The sequence below is a fragment of the Coturnix japonica genome, chromosome 4 (assembly GCF_001577835.2).
Source record: "Coturnix japonica isolate 7356 chromosome 4, Coturnix japonica 2.1, whole genome shotgun sequence".
In the NCBI taxonomy this organism is placed as follows: Eukaryota; Metazoa; Chordata; class Aves; order Galliformes; family Phasianidae; genus Coturnix; species Coturnix japonica.
Window position 1 is genome coordinate 51,034,736 of NC_029519.1, and position 15,645 is coordinate 51,050,380.

Below are 15,645 nucleotides of genomic sequence, written 5' to 3' on the forward strand. Positions count from 1 at the left end.
TCTCGGCCTCCCTCTGTTCCTCATGTTTCAGAGCTCCAGGGCTCCTCATGTCTAGCCCAGATATCTGTGTGCTGTGTACGTCAGCATCAATTTGCATAGTGCAAAAACCTTCCTAGCCTGATATTCCATCTGAAGTATCAGCACAGCTCAACAGAGGCAGGGACACACAACGTGGCACCTATGATAGTCACAAGCAGGTTGGAGAGGCTGCCAACATATCTTTGCATCGAATAGCTGGACCAGCAAGGCAGGACCTAAAAATAAAAACAAAACCCTCTGAAAGACCCTAGTGCACACACACTATGGGTATACTTAGAAGCACCAGGTCTTCTCAGTAGCTTAGCTTCTTGCCAGTAACCTCCTTGCAGACACTCCTCCACTACCTGTACTGCACCGTAAGCAGCAGGAACCAAGGAAGAGCCCAAGGCTGTCTCCAGCAGTGACCCCAACATCCCCAGAGCCAGGGCGCCAGCTTCAGACTGCCCCAGAAGCTCAGTGTGTGCCTTAGTGGAATGCGTATGTGGCCAAGAGATGTGCACAGAGGACACAATATCTGTGGTGCTTGACAGCCCCAAGCACCCTACAGGGAGAAAGGGAGGCTGGCTAGGGATAAAGGGGCTTGCTTCTCTGACTCAACTGATGTTTGCCAAACATTTGTGAAAATGAACAGAAACTGTGACTGATAAATTGGAAGCCCACAGTGCACATCAAGCAGATGCAGGCTCAATACTTCACACAGGTCTGCATACAATTCACCACTCTCACCCAGGTACACAGCAGGTGGATATTTCCTATTAGCTTTGCAGTAATTAATCTGTGAAACACAGCACCTGCACAAATCTGCTAATATGCTAAGACAGCCCTATCTATTACAAGCCACCTATTACTCTATTAAAATAATTTTAAACAGTTTTATGAGCAACATAGATATTAATTTCAAAGTGTGACATGAATAAATGTAACCTTATAAGCAGCTGAGCCCATTGTAAGACTTGCACTGCTTTTTCCTTCAGCACAGCAGAGCACAGGAACACTTGCAGTGCTTCTGTTGCTCCCACCTGCACAAGGACAAAGCCAGGCTCATGGCAGCATGGCTGGGCTCATTCATTCTCTGTCTTGCACACTTTGCAATGCTAGAAAAACAACACCACCACAAGACACTGCAGTTCATATGTTCAGTTGTATCTCCCATCATTTTTTTCCCTGCTTCACTGCTGCAGTAGATCAAAATTATTTCCCCAGAGTGCCAACTACCACGGGGCAGCAGGGAGAGAGGCACAGCATGTGCTGTGCTGATGCAACCACCAAGCACCACTCTGCTGCAACCAGTGAGATCTGAGGGGCTCTGCGCCTCCTGAGATGTTCTTCATCATTCTTGTTTTGTTACCATTACGTAGAGCAACAAAAGCTCTGGGGGTCAGGCAGGAAAGGAGAAAGGACACTGCATCAAAGCATGCATACCTATGATGTCAGTTTTACACCTGGCACAAGATGTGCTGCAAGCCTTGTGATGGGAAGGTGAAGGGAACAAGCAACATCTGACCTCAATAACACAAGAATATCAGTGGACTTCTACCTGACAGTAAATATTTAGGAACAAAACAGGTTTCAAATTTGCATTTTCACAAATCTGTTTCTCATTTCTGTGACCCAGAAATAAATACTGCAATTTTTTCCCTCTATTCTCTTCTTTCCAGAGCAAATTCTAGAGCTACTGCTCTCCTTGTTTACTTTCATGCAAACTGGATTAATTCATCTGAAACTAAGGCAATTCCAGTTCTATGCAGCTGGTTCAGCTGAATGGAGGACAAAACCTTCTGGACTTACAAAAGTCATGCTGCTAATAAAATTAATACAACTGAGCTTTTCCTCATTAGCTCATTCTTATTCAGGTTACTGCATAAAAGCTAAAGTAAAACCTTCCTTCTAAAACTAGAGGATGCAGTCTCTCTTGGAAGGGACAGCACACTCTGGTTTCATCTCAGATGAGAAATCCCATTCTGTCCATAATTAATTGGGTTTATCTTGATTCTTTACCCAATTATACTTATTAGAAGGCTGCTGAAGAACCTAATTTCCCTTTCCCCTCAGTCTTTTGCTTAGCACACTAAGCAGGTCAAGCTCTTCTAGGTTTTGTACAAGAAAGGTTCTCCCTTCTCGCAGTCCTCCTCTGCACACATATCCATTCTTGTCCTTAAGCCCTGATGACCAAAATTATGCTTGTATTCCAAACTAGGTCTCAATTACCTTATGCACAGAATGAAAAGTCTTAAGTAATCAAAATTAATTAAAAGCATTAGCTTATACACAGTACTGACTCCATTAGGTGGGATACATCTACCAAATCTCCAATGAAATCATGTTACTTATTGTATCCCTTTCAGTTTTTTCTACAGCTGCATTAAAAATGGGAGATGATGAAGAAGTCACACACATCTTCCTTTAAATCAGCATTACAACTACCTCCAAGTCCAAGTATAAGCCTGCCTCCAGGCTTTTAATTTCTCTTTAAGAATGAGCAATACAAGAGATGAGTGGAATTTCTCAGTAAACTAAGATGCATCATTTTTGCATTAGCCTCTCACTGGAGCATGCTTTGTGATAAATGTGGCCAGGATTTGTGGCTTCTAGAAGCCCCTTTGCCATCCAGCAGTGCTTTTTGTACTGGGTAGTGGGTATGTGCCCCATTTTCTACATGATGACCAGTAGGGTTTTTTATTTGCTTGTTTGCTTTTCACCTGAGGCATTCTGCAACATGAAAAGGCATCTTAAGAGGAAGTACAGGATTTTGGGACACACGGACATCATAGTGTACACAGCAAAACACGGGAGGCCTCAAAATCCTGATGCAGTGTAAGTTCACATTCACTCATTGCACTGCTCTTGAAAACAAGTGCTATGGCAGCCACTGAGAAGACAAGAGCAACACACACCAAGCTCTGCTCTGACTGGGTTTCCACTCAGTTACAGCAACATAACAAAGCAGTCTCACTCACTCTCACCTCCACCAGTTTAAATCTTATACTCTCTTATACACAAATCTTATACATCTTATATAGATGAAGGCAGAAAAAATCAAGGGTCACAATACTTCAGATATACAGTGCAGAAGTACCTCAGGAAAACCACATGTAACCCTACAGCTGGATTCACAGACCTGTTAAGGGCAGCCCACTGCTCACAAAGCCACAAACACCATTAAACAGGTGAAATGTATTTTTGGTGTTTGCTGAATGTCAACTATTCAGTTTTTCCCAACACTGATGATGACACTGAGACCTCTTCGTTTTAAAGCACATAAGAAAAAACATGGGCACTGCCAAAAATTAGAGAAAACCCTACATCACTGCCCAGCTGGGATGCTTTCCTGGAACATAAGGCAACCTAGCTAAATCCTCTATCTGATATGCGCTACCCTCTGCCTCTCCCAATACATAGATCAAACTCGCCTAGCTCAATTAATATTTAATTATCCACACAAAAGGGATCAACTTCCACATTACAGATAGAGGGCACGTTGGATGGTGCAATGCAGCTCTGTTCAGCAAAAGTAGTTCAGGACCTGAAAACAGACTGCATTCCTCTCAAGTTTGGAGCTCTTGCACGCAGCACTTACATGCCTGCTCCAGAAAGAAATTATGCCTACCTAGTCCAAACGTGTCAGAGCTAAGTTCAAGTGCGTGCTTTCTGATTCAGGCAAACAGCATCCAGCTGGAGTTCCAGCACTCCTGGCTATTCCAGGATGCCTTTTCCTCAACAAAAACTACTGATTTGTAGGTTTCAATACAGTTATTCCTAAAAATGGATGTTCCAGCCTGGAATGGTGTCTCTTCGTCAAGGCACCAAAGGTCAGATTTCAGCAGATCTAAGCCACCACCAGACTGGATGCATCAGTACCTACAGCATTATTGTCAATGTTTCTAAAAGATAACTTTGAAAAGACTCAAAAGCACTAATTACAGCTTTTTGGTGAATGGAGCTGCATCAGCTGCTGGAAGATTCTGAATATGAAGGCTCTGCATAAGAGGTGCTTTCCAAGCATCCTTTGGCAGCAGAGTACTGTATTCTTGCGTTGCAATCTTGAAAGACTCTCAACCACTTCACTTAGAAACAATAGCAAAACAACCATGTATGCACGAACAACAAAAAGAGATGGAAACATCCACACTGGTTTCTTAAATCTTCAAAATCTCCCCACCAACACGAGGTGGCTCCCAGGTCACCCAAGAGCCAAACACAAACTCTGGCTATTGCACCCGATTGTCAGATTTCTGCTCTCCTTTATGGACATATGCACCCCACAAACAAACCTCTCTGATTCCATCTCTGCTATTCAGTAGTACATGAAGTAGACGTATCCCCGCTACTCTGTTGTGCTTATATTTAAAGCCAAGATGCTATATAAAATCCCCCGCTGTGTGGAGATCCAGGCAATACTCCAAACACAGTGGGGTGGGGTGAGGACGTTTTTGTTCAATCTCTTGCTTAGACTGGTTTGTCTCACATCCTTACAGTTACACACACAGAATCCTTCCTCCGTGATAAAACAGGGCCTGAATGTCACCCATCACAAACCAGCTATCCCTCACCAGGTCAAAACCCTTGCAGAAATCCCCAAGAAAGTGCCTGCTTGCAGCTCCGGCTATTTCCCATTCATCAGGATCTATCTTGCCTACACATAATGTGGGATAAAGCACCAGTTCTACCAAAGGAGAGGTTGAAGAATTCACCAGTGAACACACTTTGCATGGATTGCATCCTTCCTTGCACCCAAGTGGTTCCACACCCTGCACACCATGCACCTCTGTGTAATAACACAAGCTTTACCCTCCTACGACTGAAGGAACGGGTAAAAATAACGCAAAACAGTTTGGTCATAATTACACAGAACACCTGCCATCTTTCCTCTTACAGGGGGCAGAAAAGCCACACTGCCTCCACACAAACAGCTGCCTCCTCCTAGAGCCGTTAATAGCAATTGCCCCAAAGCAGGGGGCTGAACGCACTGCGCACCCCACGGCTCGCACAGCATCCCTCGCTGGGCGCCTGTAACGGCGCAGCAGGTGCCCGTCTGCCTGGGTGTGGCCGCACACTTCGCTTCTCCCCGCTCCCTCCTCGCCAGCTCCGCCGAACGACCACAGCCGGTACAAAAGCGCATCCCCGTCTGATCGCTTGTAGCCCAATCTAAGCAAACACCTGCGGAAAAGCAACCGACGGCCTCGCGGACCAGCGCAGCTCTGCAAGAAAAGGGGCAGAAGTGCGCGAGGAGAGCCGGCACCGCCGCAGGTAAGCGGCACCACGCGCTCTCCTACCAACTCGGGGCGACGCCCGCCAGCCAGACACCACCCAGCGCGGACCCGGAGCCTCCCGCCCGCCCCGCAGTACCTTTTTGGGCCGCTTCCTACGCTGGCTGCCGCCGCTGCTCCTGTCGCCGCCGTCGCTCCGCGGGGCCGCCTCTTCGCTCATGCTGCCGCGCGGCTCTGCGCTCCCGGCCGGACGGACAGCCGCGTTCCCGCAAAGCCAAGCGCGCTCCCGCCGCCGCCCAGCCCCTGCCGGGGGCGGCACCGCGGGGCAGGGCCGGGGGCGGGCGCAGGAGGCAGCGGAGATGCCGAGATCGGTGGGCTCGTCGGGTGAGGGGGCGGCTGTGCGCGTGGAAACGCGTGCTGGAGTGCCCTGCTTGCCCTGCTTCCCGGTGCACGTGTCAGCGAGAGAATCCACAGCTGCTGCTCCTGCCCTTCCTCCAACCACCCCCCACACAGAGCTAAGCCCTGCGCCGGTTGTCGGGTATTGTCATGTCACGAGACCCCTCCCTGCTTTAAGAAAGACTGTCAAATTACGTAGCAACGCACCGCTCTGCGTTTTGTCATGTTTCTTGGAAAACTAAAGAGGAAAAATAACAGAATCACACAGAATTACAGAATGACCCGGGTTGGAAGGGACCTCAAGGATCATGTAGTTCCAACCCCCCTGCCTGGCAGGGCCACCAAACATACACCTTTACTAGATCAGGTTGCCCAGGGCCCCGTCCAACCTGGTCTTGAACACCTCCAAGGACGGGGCATCCACAACCTCCCTGGGCAGCCTGTTCCAGGGCCTAACCACTCTCCTAGTGAAGAACTTCCCCCTAACATCCAACCTAAATCTTCCCTCTTTTAATTTAAAATGCATAGAGCAGTCCAAGCCCACACAGTGCTCCTGCAGACAGAGGGTACAGAGGCCAAAGAACACCATGCTTCACCCAGCCCAAGGCAGCATCTGGCCCTTGCTCCCTAAACCCACTTTTTAACTCCATGCTTGTAGTTAAAAGGAAAAGAAGGTAGCAGCAAAACTGCAAAAGGGCACTGTGACATCCAGAAGAAGGAGCAGATGTTTCTGAGACCTTTATGATTGAGGGCTTGATTCCTAGTGAAAGCACAAAGTCCCTGGTAGTCAGAAGGTCAGTGCCCAGAGGAGGCAATCCTGGCCAAGTGCAAGCTATGAAGCATAAGGAAGCAGCATAAAGAACACATTTGGAAGAGTTCCAGTCTCAGTGTGGAAACTTTCTAGTTCTGCATTCTCCATTGTCACAGAAGTCCATGAAAATACAGGGGGAAGAGTCTAAAGCTAGATGGCAAAGAGAAGTACAATCTTTCCTATTCAGGAATCAGCTGTAATTACCTGCATTTCTCACCTGATGTGTTTTGGGGTTGTTTTTGTTTACTTTATATATACACACACACAGACAGCAGTAACACTACCATACCGTTCCATGTGATGTTGAGTGTACAGTGCAACAGTACCTACAGACCTGGAAAAATGCACTATGACTTGTACATCCAATGCTTATCAACAAGAGCCACAAAAGCAGCACAGCCTCGTGAAAGGCTGACATGCTCATTAATCTCAGCTGCTGTTAGCTTATGTTGTTTAAAGACCCATGCTTGTTACAGCTGCATGGATGTGAGCAGGTGAGGTGTCTTAATGCACGCAACACCTGGACCACAAAGACAAGAGATAATGGCCTCAAGCTGGGCCAGGAGAGGCTCAGGTTCTCTGAAAGAATGGTGAGGCATTTGAACAGGCTGCCAAGGGAGGTGATAGAGTCACTGTCCCCAGCGGTGCTCAGGAAGAAGGGTAGACATAGCACTAAGGGACATGATTTAATGGACATGGTGGTGATTGGATGGTTGTGCTGTGAGGTCTTTTCCAACCATAATGATTTTGTCATCCTGTGATCACATTCCAATGAACAACTTTACAGGTTAACATTGTACAATTATCTCCCTTCCAGTTATCTCCCTTCATACAACTCTGATGGAGGGTTCCACCCTTGCTTAAATTTGTTTCATGGAAGTGGAAAGCATTTACACACCAGAAGTATGAATCAAGTCCCACAGAGTCCTTCAGCAATGTGCTGGCTTGTACCCACAAGCACTGCCAGAAGCCACTTATCCTACAGGAGCAGTAACAGCAGCAGCTTAAATGAGTCCCATTAATCTACTGAGTGCAGTCAGCCAAAATGACTTCCTTTCTGAGCTTTGTTTGGGTGCTTTCCAGACTCAGGACCCTCACTCCCAATCACTTGGCTGAGTTTGCCATAGCCAGAGAAGAATGCCATCTTTACTGCATTGGCAGAATACACCAGCCTCTGCCCAGCTGTGATGCTGCTGCCACTGCATTAGCTGTCAGGCTCAGAGCGCATCATTGCTTTGTGCTTACTGGCTTCCCCTTATCTATCACATAAACCACAACTAAATAGTCAGAACTATATTTTTCCAGAGTACTACTTTATGATAGCATTCCCAGATACTTCCACAATTTAAAGATAATATTAATCCCATAAGGGTAGATCTATTAACTCAGCAGAAGATGTGAAATTTATGGTGCCTGAAATCCCACTATTACAACAACAAAAATCAGGAAATTCTAGTTAAATGAGGACCTCTCTCTATGGCTTGACCTTACTTCATATGAATAAATGTCAGAAAGCCAATATGCTTCTGTGTGTCTACATTGCACATTGTGGAAACTGAAGATTCAGGAAGAGGATCTTATTAATGTATACAAACATGATGGGAGAGTACAGACAACAGAACCAAATTCCTCTTAGCGATGCCCAACAAAAATGACAAAAAACAGTGATCACAAAGTGAAAAAGAACAAATTTCATTTAAACACCAAACTTTTTAAGTCCAGAAACTGAACTTTCCATGTTTTAAAATACTTAAAGCTTGACACTGAGCAACTTGCTCTAGCTGACCCTGACTTGAGCTGGATCAGATAATATCCAGAGGTCCCTTCCCCACCTGTGTTTTCTATTGTCCTACAAAAGCAAAGCCTCCATGCTACAGCTGTATGAAGTATGCACTGGTTTTAATATTTGTTAAAGGTATTAAAAATACTTCTACGTTCAAGATGAATAATTGCAAATATTCATTTTTTTTTAAATGGTGACACCTGTACTTTGTCAGTTGCATCCATGTTTAGCATTTAAAAAAATATCTCAAATACCACATGCAGTAAGTGCTCTGTACATACTGCCACGGATGATCAGCTGGGATTTTATTGACTTGCCACTACAGGGGGTTTCTGCTGGTTACCTTCAGCTGAACCCTCAGCTCCCATCTGTCCCACTCCGATAAGAGAAAAACAAAAGACCCAGACTTGGGTGACAAACATCTATGGTTCAGCAACAAACCAAAGTGTAATAGAAAAGAGTTTAAAAGTTTGCATTGATTTCATTATGCCAAGAAGTCTGAAACAATTATCTTTTCATTTCACCATAAAGAATAGAAATAATTCAAGTTAAATAACAAATCACTGAAATAAGGATTTTTACAAGCTTGTATAACTGTTCCCTACTTCTTTCCTCCTTGAATACAGCATAAACAGAATCAATAGCAGAGAAATAAAGGTGCAGGAAGGAAAAAAAAACAGTCTAGGGAAAATAAAGTTACTCTGGCTCAACAGATAATTAAATTATACAATAGCTTGGAAGGGACCTCAAAGATCATCTAGTTACAGCCCTTCTGCCATGGGCAGGTGGTTTCCTCTCTGCAAAAATACGAAGTGAAATCCTGGTTATAATAATGATAAGAGGAGTTTCATTGTTCACTTTATCCAGACCAGCCAACCATTGCTGGTTTAAATACAAAAGGTTCTCCCACTAATATATAACGATCACAGTTATCCAATGAGCAAGAAAACTTCTAGTACACAAAATCTGATTCAGAGACCACAGAAAATTCCATTATTTTGTTTAATGTAAAGTGGACCTAATCCCTTCGTGCAATTTTGTGCTCTTCGGTACAAGAAGAATTCACCATCTGACAGAGATGAAAGGGGTGGAGCAACAAAAAATCCTGTAGCTTTTGAATTCATAAAAAGTTCCTTTCATTTTCCCCAGCATATCTTCCAATCAGAACTAGAATCACCTTTCCAAAGAACTAGACTAGGAAAGCAATGGTTGAACAGTTCGTTGCTGGTGACCACTGACAGCATTCACTGAACAGATTAACTGTACAGCCACAAGCACAAATACCTGAGCATGTCTGAAGGATGCAAAACAACAGATGATGCAAGAGGAACTTGAAACAAAGATCCCAGGTGCAGTACAGGCAGGGGACTGACCTGTTGATAATCCTGGCTGGAAGACTCCTCTGAAGGACCTAAGCAGGACCTCTCATTCCATTTGTTACTCCAAGCAAAACACTGAATACAGGCTTACTTTTCCCTTATACCTAGTGGAGAATGGGACCAGGGAAATGAAAAACAAAGCTTGGGAAAAGCTGAGGTGCTAATCCAAACTATAACTCAAAAAATACCCCAAGTGTGTTTGTTTTCTTTAGCAGTGTAAACAAATAAATGGATAAATAAAACATAGTGATCAAAAAGGTGAGACAGTGTTCATTTCTGACGCTTCAGATTGCATTTCTTAATAAATGCTTTCCTCCTTCCTTTTGAAGATTTCAGCTTTTACATGTGTCATACTTTTACATTAAGGTAATCCATTAAGCTAGTCCTAAAAAAAGTAATAAGAATGCTAAAACTGTGTGTCTAAAAATACAAAGCAATATTTCTTTAATCTGGACTTATCTTGCACAGCTATGACTGATCCAGTAATAGCGCTTCTCAGGATATTAAGTCAGCCTGCTCAGAGCTAAGAAACACAAAGCCATCTCCCAAGAAAACCCACCTTATTTGCACTCCCGTTCTTTTAACAAATCATGCTTGGAAAGAGAAAGTAAAAACGAAAGAAAACCCCAGGTGCATTTCTCTCCCTGCTTTGTGGTTCAGCACCGACGGCCGTGGACAGCAGCGGGAGCCCAGCTCGCTGCCTCCCAGCCGCTCAGTAGCTCCAGTTCCACGCTCAGCACACCATGAGCACGGCAAATGGTCTGGTTCTGTTTCCTGTTACCATAGGCCTAACAAACCATAGCTGATGATTCGTGCTAACATGGGGTCCTTGTGGGTTCCTTCCAACTCAGGATATTCTATGACTAAAAATGCATATTGTGGAAGAGGTCCCTTCAAAATACAAATATTTCCAAACTGTGATAATTTCAAGTTTCAGTTTGAGGTACAATCAACAGTTCATATGTGTAAAAAAATATATACAAATCACTTGACTATTCCTTATTCCCTCTAACCTCTGATTTAGCAGAGGGTTGTTAGAGTTAGGGCACTATGCTTAGGCTGTGGTTGGACTTGATGATCTTCGAGGTCTTTTCCAACCTGGGTAATTCTATGATTCTATGACTCCAGGGGAAAAAAAGTCATTCCATGGGAGTTGAAAGGAACTATCAACATTTAAGATTTTTTTTAAATGTGACTGTCTACAGACTTCAAACACTGAGAAGAGCCAAATACGGTGCTATACACTGAAATGAATCTGAGTATACACACTGGACACCGTATCCTTTTTTAGTAGAAGTAGAATGTGTTATTGATGCCAAGCCAACAGATTTACTAGATAAAACAATTGTCTAAAGAGAGAATTCACATTAAAGCAACTGGTTACATTAATTAAACACTAAGTTACTTTTTCCTTCAGCACTGATGCCTCCTGTTTGCTGGGATTATGTGAGATCTCTGGCATTAGCTACATTATCATTATCAGAGAAGTTTTGCAGAGCTATAATTGTCCACATAGTCTGCCAATGGTCAAAATATGAACAAATGAACAAATGTCAGGTTAGGGAAAATAAATTTCTTTCAGCACTAGTAGTGCATTGTAGATCAAACAATTAAAATCTATGAATGGAAGGCACCATTTTCTGCCCTGTGGGAGCTGCAAATTGATCGTCTGCATTATCCATCCATCTGGTAGTTACATTTAAGCGTATGTGACCTCACATAACACCTCTGTTCAGAAGACATCAAACTTAGGCAGGAGAAAAGGCTCTCAAGCACCATGCAATTACCATGCTGGTCACATGCTGCATGGCGATTGCTATAGAAACCAGACACTACTAGGGACACTATCTAGCCAGAGGCGTTCCTCTCTGAAGCCTTGAATTTTTATGCTTTTGTTAATTGTTGATTTATGTTTTATTTTGGGGTAAAGAAGTTGATTTGTATGTGTGTGTTCATCTGGAAGGCAGAGGTGGAGTGAAATCTGCAATCAGCATCAGTGTTAAAAAAATAGAAACAGTATTTGTATCACACCATCTACAAAACACAGTATCTTATATCATTTAACGTGCACAAACTGCAAGAGAAATGTATTGTGCTTTTTAACAAATTTGTAACAAAAAAAGAATTGCTGGGTTTGTTTTTTTGTCAGATACTCAAATTTTCCTCTAAATCTGAAATTCTTATAGATATACGAGCAGTTACAATTGTTGTACACATGCCTGTCTCATAAGGTGCTCTTTTGATTTTTCTTGTGAAATCTTTCAGTCAAGCTTCTGCTCCTTGCATTTAAGTTCTCTGTATCCACTCTTTCAAAGTGAATGATATAGCACTCATTCATGTAAAAGAGTTAAGCTATTAAAAGATGTCACATTCAAGAGTGCCATAACCTGGGGAGAGGAGGCAGGATGGAGCCTGGGAAGGGAACAGGAGAAGTAGATAAATTGTGCTACAACATGGAAAAGTGAAAAATTGGTGGAAGAATCAGTACTTGCTAAAGCCTACAGTCCTCCAAGACTGGAACTAACAATCAAGATCTACAATGAGAAAGCACTTTGAAACACTTCTGCTAAACTGTGTGACAGCTCACATAGACAGCAAGAAGCTTGATTTACTGTGGAGACTAGCTTTAGAGCAGGTAAGACTGCACTGGGCAAGGGATCTGGAGTAGAAAAAGCCAACAGAAAAGCTCTTTTTTAAGGCTTTTTTGAAGACAGCAATGGTGCTGCACTTGCACTGGGGAGCTGACAGCTTGTGGGCGGGTCCTGAGTCAGCAGGGGTGGAGCTGGCACATCAGTTTGCACTCTACAATAAGCTTTAATGTGAGATGTGAGCAGGTGGATGAGCTGCTCAGCCTGGTGCTCAAGGAGGAGGTGCAGAGGCTGAGGACCATCAGGGAGTGTAAGGGTGAGACTGATTGGTGGAGTGACTCTGGTGTCCTGGAGAGAAGGGGGCCAGGGAGATACCCCCAGAAAAGTGGCGGACCCCCTGCCCAGTCACAGGAGGACAGACCTGACTGATGAGGAGGGTTGGTAGAGAGTCCCAACTCAGCGTCATGGGTGCTCCCCCTGCCTGCCTACCTCATGTCCACTGCTCCCTCTAAGCAACAGGTTTCAGGTGCTGGAAATAGAAGCGGAGGTGAGTAGTGAGATGATGGAGGAAGCGCTTAAGAGGGAGCCTAAGGCAAGGGAGCCACCTGCATACCTTGAGACTTCCTCTGCCAGGAAAGAAAGAAGGGTGGTCGTGGTGGGTGACTCCCTTCTCAGAGGAACTGAGGGCCCCATATGCAGACCAGACCCGAGCCATCGGGAAGTGTGCTGCCTTCCTGGGGCCCGAGTCAGGGCTGCATCTCGAGTATTGTGTTCAGTTTTGGGCTTCTCACTACAAGAAAGACATTGAGGCTTTGGAACATGTCCAGAGATGGGCAACAAAACTGGTGAGGGGGCCGGAGCACAAATCTTATGAGGAGGGCTCAGGGAGCTGGGATTGTTCAGCCTGAAGAAGAGGAGGCTCAGGGGAGACCTCATTGCACTCTACAACTTCCTGTAGGGAAGTTGTGATGAGGAAGGGCTTGGCCTCTTCTCCCAGGCAACAAACAGGACACAAGGAAATGGCCACAAGTTGTACCAGAAGAGGTTTAGATTGGATGTAAGAAAGAAATTATTCTCTCAGAGAGTGGTCAGGCACTGGAATGGCTGCCCAGGGAGGTAGTGGAGTCGCCATCCCTGGCAGTGTTCAAGAGGCATCTGGATGAGGAGCTACAGGATGTGATGTAATGGCTTGTGGTAATGGGAGGGTGGTTGGACTAGATGATCTTGTAGGTCCTTTTCAACCTTGTGATTCTATGATTCTATGAAGCTACTGCCACTGTAAGAAGCGCCAGATGGTTTTTTACTGTTCCAGAAAGGAAAGTAAATAGCAACAGTGCTCACACAGCCTTAATTCTATCTGCATTAATATATTACAGTCCAATCATATCATTTTATCTGTTATTTGACTAGAACCACCTGGCTCAGTCACAGCTTAAGACTCAAACACATCAGGGGATCAACAAGAGGCACAGCCTGAAGATATCTGACCTCTGATTTGCAGACTTTTAAGAGAAATTGAAAGACACCTTCTAGGATACTGCAGGACTAGGAACAGGACAGTAACTTCTCACCTAGAGCAACTGAAATTCATCCTAGGCTACAAGATGAATGCCACTACATCTGTCCCTGACACTGCATTTAACACAAGATAGATGCTTAAAAACAAGCTGTTCAATCTAAAGTTTCTCTCCTATCAGAGATCCTATGGTCTTTTATTGAAAGTTAAAAACTCTCAGCAATAATCAAGACAACATTTTGTATCTGGGATCAAGGAGATGTAATATGGTGCTTCTGAAAAACAAAGTCTCCATTCTCCCAAACTAAGGATTCAAACAGTTAGAACTTCCCAGTGTCATTTACATACATCTCTTTTAGCATCCAAGCCACTAAATAGAAATAACTGTCTCATTGCTTAACAAAAATGGAATGAAAATTAACTATTTTTTACAAACTGGATACAAATATTATGAGCAGTATAGATGATCTCCCAAGGGAACAATAAAGTTGTCTTCAAAGTGGGGCTCAAATAACAAGCTGTAAATAAGGCCTAGGGCCACAGATTGAACAATGAGGATGAAACAAGATATTGAAAGGCTGTTCATTAAATGGGTATCATCTGCTCTGTGCACTGAATGTGACAGGAGTTGGTGGAAAATGCATTCTGGGTCTCTGTCACTGAAGACTATTGAGATGCATACGCGTGACCGGGACAAACAGAGGCTGCAGAAGCATCATCTAATGCTGCACCCTCAGAGAAGTCCTCTCAGTGTAGATTTTACATATATTAAAAAAGTATTAAAGACTTTACTGGAATACAGGATGAGAGCAAGACATTCCAGTTTGACAGCCAGTGCCATTTCAGATGCTCTCAAATTTTTGGCATACTGCTTTTACTCAGTGATTTCAATTCCAGCATTAGTAACTTGCTCAAAACAGGAAAAGGATAGCAAAAAAATAGAAATAAAAAAGGAAAAGATCAAAAGATTCATAATACATGCAAGTTCCAATTACATGGGCTCTTCTGACTGAGTTCCAGCACTGTCATCAGCTCCCTTGGTTTTTATTAATAACAACTAGAGCAAATTTTTGGTATTCCAAGAGCTTACCAGCTGACCCTGAAGCTACTGTACCTAGTTGCTATGAAGGCTGCTCTGAAAGTAATGCCTACAACATCAGAGTCAGAATTTCGTGGCATGGCAGCAGAGGCTGAACCTTCCCACCAACAATCTGTTAAATGTTATGGCATGTCACAGACATCAGCAGAGAGGATGTCTGACATCAAAGTGCATATGAAAAAGAGGCGTGGAATTCAATTCCTCCACGTTGAAAAAATAGTACCCCTTGACATTCACTCATGCTTGCTGAATGGAGACCAGACAGTGGCTACAAGCACAGTGAGGCAGTGGGTGGTGTGTTTCAGCAGCAGTGACAGTGGGTCACCTCTGCTGGTACAGGTTTTTATAAGCATGGCATGTAGGCTCTTGTTCATTGCTGATGAAAATGCATAGCTAATGGTGGTGACTGTGTTGAAAAACAGCATTTTGTAGCTGAATATTTGCTCTATCAAAGAGTGTTTTTGTGCTCCCTCTGTTGTAGTTTCCATGGAAATAAATACAAAGCATTACTTCTGAAGCAATTTATATATATACAGCAGTCCCATGAAACACCATACTGTTTTGGGAATATCACTAAATGGATCCTCTAATAAATTGATTTTGTGAGCTCAAGAGAATTATTAGCATAGAATGTAATAGTAGTGTGAGCCCACCCACCAGCAAAGGAAATGATTCAGCCACGCTAGCAGATGGTTACAGTGCAGAGCTCCATGCAGCACTGAGATGTTGTGTTAAGTCGCCCAACTGTTTATAGGAGTTCACTGCTCTTCGTGAGATGTCGTGTTCAGTGATTAGTATTCCTACGACTAGGCTGCCTCACCCAATTC

The 15,645-nt window shown here is 44.0% G+C and overlaps 1 protein-coding gene across 27 annotated transcripts in view; it reads right to left on the minus strand.

Moving 5' to 3' along the window:
* Positions 1-15,645, minus strand: part of ANK2 (ankyrin 2) — a 316,117-nt gene that overhangs the window by 210,011 nt on the left and 90,461 nt on the right. The gene's annotated exons all lie outside the window — the stretch shown is intronic.